Genomic DNA, 4,884 nt, shown 5'->3' with positions numbered 1-4,884 from the left:
TTTAGCTTGCTAACTAAATATTAGCTCAAACTAAATATTTAGCTTGCTAACTGAATATTAGCTAACTAAATATTAGCTTAAACTAAATATTTAGCGTAAATCTAAACATTTTCTTCGGATAAAAACCCAAATTATTGCTGTTGCTCTTTGACCCAGCTGGACTCCCAGGCTGCTGCTGAAGAGACTCTCTGCTGTTTGGCAGCCGGTCAAACATTAAAGCAGCTTCAAGGTGAGACGGAAACCTTCTGGTGCTGAACGGTCATCGGTCAGCGCCTCAGTCTGAGTCTCAGCAAATTCACTTCATCCCGTTTATTTCTGTACAAAACGTCTCAAGGCAACAAACGTTTCATTGCAGCTGATCCCAGTTTTCAATCTGTGCATCAAGTTCAGTTTGTTTTTTTAGTTTCAGCATCGAGTCGCTAACTTGGTTCAGACTGAGACCGTCTCCAGGTGTTTATACTGTCATGGTGGCGCGTTTTCGGTTTCTGCTCTGCTTCCTTCAGTTAGCAGTTAGCTCACCATCACACACACACACACACACACACACACACACACACACACCAGCACAGAGCTTTGGATTTAAGGGACCACCAAGATGCCGCCTAGAAAACAATCAGCTGAAGGAGAACCACAGAGGGCAGGTGGAGGGCCACACAAGATGGCCGCTCCTCTGTCCCACCGCCGCGCAGAGACACGTTCACACACCGCGACCTTCACACACAGATAGAAGCCATTCCTTCACTGGAAACACACACACACACACACACACACACACACGCACACACACACACACACACACACACACACACACACACACACACAGTATGTGTTTCTGTCTTCACAACAACTTTGGTTTGTAATTAATTACGTTTTAGTTTAACTGTATATCAGCAAAATAAGCAACATTTTCAGTTCAAAAACCTTTTTGCTGCTAAATTACTTGATAAACAGACGCGACAGAAAAGATATTTACAGATTTTAATCTGTTGTTTGAAAAACTCCAGATCGTAGCAACGTCCCAGTTAGTGAACAAAGACCAGCGATTCATGTTTGGGTCATTTTATATACAACACTGACCACTGATTGGTCAGACATCGTAACATATTTACTGACTTTTCCATCTTTTTGGAACATTTTAATAATAAATATCAGCGTCCAGCAAGAACAGCTGGAGTTTAAGACTCATGGTCTCAGTGTTACATTCCCTGTAGCTCTGGTTCTGGTTCTGGTTCTGGTTCTGCTGGAGGTGTTCTCCTGGTAAAAGACAGTCCTTCCTTTCCACTGTCGCCCCGTGCTTTGACGCAGTCTGCACTTCTTTCTGACATTTTAACGTTTCCTGCCCAGCAGAGAGAATTGAAACTTTACCTGTGAAGCCATTAGAGATCATTTTGGCTTCATCTCAGGTTTAACGGAAATAAGGAAAGTTTGGATGAAGGTTTCCAAGAGACAGAAGGAGAAATGAGGGAAAACAGAAAACCGGATTCTCTCTGACATCCAACCCAGTGGGTCCAAACTGGACTCCATTTAATGGACCTGAACAGAACCATGTTACAGTCATGTATCTTGTAAAGACCTGATGCTACATGAACTGAATGGAGGATCTTTGCTCCTGGCGGTTCAGCCAATCAGGGCACAGGGAGACGAACGGCGCTCCTGGATTGGCTGCTTTTCCCGGCAGCACAGCGTCAGCCAGCGCTCGGTTCCCCAGCTTCCCAAACGGTTTTCCTCTGAACGCCTCGGAGCCAGGCGAGCGCCGCTCTGGGTCCCGGTCGGACGGGGAGTCACGGCGCCGCTCCCAGGCCTTTGCTGATGACAGTCTGCTCATCTCTGGGAGATAATGGACCATGAACAGTGCTGAGTGGAAGCCGGTGCTGGAAGGAAGGACCGGGTTCTGCCAGCACAGTAATGAAACCGCTGATTAAATGAGTCATAAAAAATAATTCTGCTAATGATTTCTGCTAAAAGCTCAACATTGGAGGAGCCGCAGCGACATTAGTGATGTGGGATGATGTCCAGCAGATGCTTAAATAATCAGAGGAAGCAGAAAGTCTCCATCTGATCAGCCAAACATGCAGATGCTGCAGCTGCTGCTCATCCCGGATGAGTCCCATCGTCACATTCGTCGCTGCCCTTGACACAGATACCGGCTCTTCTCCTCCAGGAGGATTATTTTTGGCTGGCGCCGGCCGGGCGTGTTGGAGGGACGGCGGACCGCGGGCTGGTTCTGAACACATCCAGGTCCAAACAGCTGGTTGCTTTTCTAACTGATGAGCTTTAAGTCTAGGGAACTCATTTATTTCAGTCTTTTTACAGATTTCAAAATAAAAGAAAAACAAACAAAAAACACAAAATACAGAAATAGATAATGTTCATAAAATACCTGTGAATGGCAAAAACACAAAGTGTGGATTGAAAAAGTGATAAAAGTCCGAACAGCAGAATCTTTCCTCTATTTAATGATTTAACTAAATACTTAGATCCAAATTAAATATTATTTTCCAACTACATTTTTAGTTCCAAATTAAATATTTATTTTTTGAACTAAATATTTACTTTGCTAACAAAATAATTAGCTACCAAACCAGATATTAATTTGTGAATTAAATATTCGGTTTGTCACTGTGATATTTCTGAATATCACCCCTGATGCTTTTACTCTGACATGAACTGGAATATTGCTGTTTATTCTGTCTTTGCTTTGTGTTTTTAACAAACTTCGCCTCGTTTGGGTCTCCGTACAGAAACTCCTCCTGTTTTTCATTCAGCTGCTGTAAAGTTAAAGTCCAACCGGCTCACCTGGCGCCAGCAGAAACGCTCCAGTAAACTCATCAGGTTCTCGTTTCCTCCACCAGAGGTCGCGACCTCTCGGTGTTTCTGCTGGGCTGCTCGGTTCTGTTCGGGTTCCCATCGTCTCTGTTTCCTCACTAACTCCATTTCCTGCGCTCTGCCGGGTCACCTGTCGCCTTTACGGGTCACATGACTTCACCTGAACAAGCCAGGAAGGATTTCTTTAAAGTAACTTTTTGGAGTTTCTTTATTAGCGTCTGCCGACTCTGCTGATGCGAACCGGGCCCAGAGGTTCTTCACAAACTCTGTAATTGTTTAACCAAACGGGAACCAGCAGAGTGATTGGGTTTGATGAGCTGTGACGGAGCGGGGCGCTGGGCTCGGCTTAATTCGTCTGCTGGGGTCGAGACAACCCAGATAAAACAAGATAAAAACAAGATAAAAAGCAGAAACTGCTCAAACATTCACAAAACACTGAAAACAACAATAATTTGAATTAAATAAAAAACATTTTTTCTGTTTCTTTGTGTTTAAATCTCATTTTTCAAGCAGAAAGAGAAGAAAACATCTTTACGCCGTTTTTCTGATTCACTTCGTTGGAGGTCCAACGTTTCCGCCGTGATGAGAAAAGATGAAACCTGAGTAAATACTGAAAATACGATTTATTTAGAAGGAAAGGAAATATTTCCAAACCAACCGAGTGAAAAAGTAAGTACACCCTGAATGAAGCAATGAGGCTTACATCGTTGCAGATGAACTTTGACCCTCTCTGCTCTGCTGAACAGTCTAACCAGGTCATCCAGATACTGAAGCAGAAAAGCAGGCCCAGACCATCATACTGCCACCACCGTGTTTCACTGCTGTTGCTCTGAAATGCTGCAGATGTAACGGGACCAGAACCTTCCTGGAAGGCCCAGTTGGTCCCATCAGTCCCATTATATTATATTATATTATATTATATTATATTATATTATATTATATTATATTATATTATATTATATTATATTTTCCACAAGCGTTTGAGATCCTCAAGATGATTTCTGTTAAATGTGAGACGGGCCTCCATGTTCTTTTGGGTCAGCAGTGGTTCTGGAGTTTAGTCCAGTCTCTCTTTCTCATTGTTGAATCATGACCTTTGACCTTAACAGAAGTGATTTGTGACCCTTTCCAGAGCGGAGGTGAAGCGGATCCAGGTCCAGTTTGTTACTTTCTGAAGCTTTTCTAGCCTACTTCATGTTGTGAGACGGGCTCTATTTAAATGATCGGTGACATCCTTAAATGTTCGTTAAATGTGGTTATGTATATTTCCTTATTTTGGATGGTTTGGCATTACTTGTGTAGAAAATAAACTGAACTATTGTGAGTTTCCCAGCGGAATGACATTAATGGCGGTGTAATGCTAAATATTGCCACTGGGGGCAGCACGCCGGTGTCGTCTCCCCTCAGACTGACAGAGAAGAAGCAGGAAACGCACCACTTGTTGCCGATCTCATCATTTTCCCAGCTTTTTACAGGTTTGTGGATTATTTAACCTGAAAATATGTTTTATTTACAGCTTCCGTGTCATTTTACAGTGTATCAGCCAACGGTTTGTTTGTAAAATGGCGTTTTGAATGTATCGTGCGCGGAATGCTATTGTTTTGAGTGTGTATGCTAACATGGCTAACCATGTGTTTTAATCCTGCTTTATTTCACTGCTCGGATAAACAGTCAGTTTTTACTGGTTGTTGCGCTAGAGCAGTGGTGGGAAGTAACGAAGTACAAGTACTTCTTTACTGTACTTAAGAACAGTTTTCGTGTATCTGTACTTTACTTAAGTAGATTTAATAATGGGTACTTTCTACTTTTACTCCACTACATTTTACAGTAATTATCTGTACTTTCTACTTCACTACATTTCTACAAAACTGTCGCGTTACTCGTTACATCCAAGTCGCATTGAGCTTTTTTTCCGTTAAAATGTGAAGTTCAGGGATTTAAGGTGGCGCCGTGAAATCCCAGCAATAACGTGACGTAGTGTCTGTTGTCACCCATCGGCTCCACCTTTACTCGCACGCGGAGCTCCAGACATGCGCAGTGGTTTCCTCTGAGCGGGAG

At 43.0% G+C, this 4,884-nt stretch overlaps 1 long non-coding RNA gene across 1 annotated transcript in view; it reads left to right on the top strand.

The window, feature by feature from the left end:
* The window catches only part of LOC103464258 (uncharacterized), an 11,094-nt gene extending 6,940 nt beyond the window's left edge, over positions 1-4,154 (top strand). The window contains exons 3-4 of the long non-coding RNA XR_533624.1: positions 3,340-3,495; positions 3,573-4,154. This is a non-coding gene — a long non-coding RNA (uncharacterized LOC103464258). The remainder of the gene's footprint in view (positions 1-3,339; positions 3,496-3,572) is intronic.
* The last annotated feature ends 730 nt before the right edge of the window (positions 4,155-4,884 follow it).

Source organism: Poecilia reticulata, linkage group LG5, assembly GCF_000633615.1.
Source record: "Poecilia reticulata strain Guanapo linkage group LG5, Guppy_female_1.0+MT, whole genome shotgun sequence".
Lineage (NCBI taxonomy): Eukaryota > Metazoa > Chordata > Actinopteri > Cyprinodontiformes > Poeciliidae > Poecilia > Poecilia reticulata.
The sequence above is the reverse complement of the archived record's forward strand: the minus strand, read 5'-3'. Positions and strand labels throughout refer to the sequence as shown.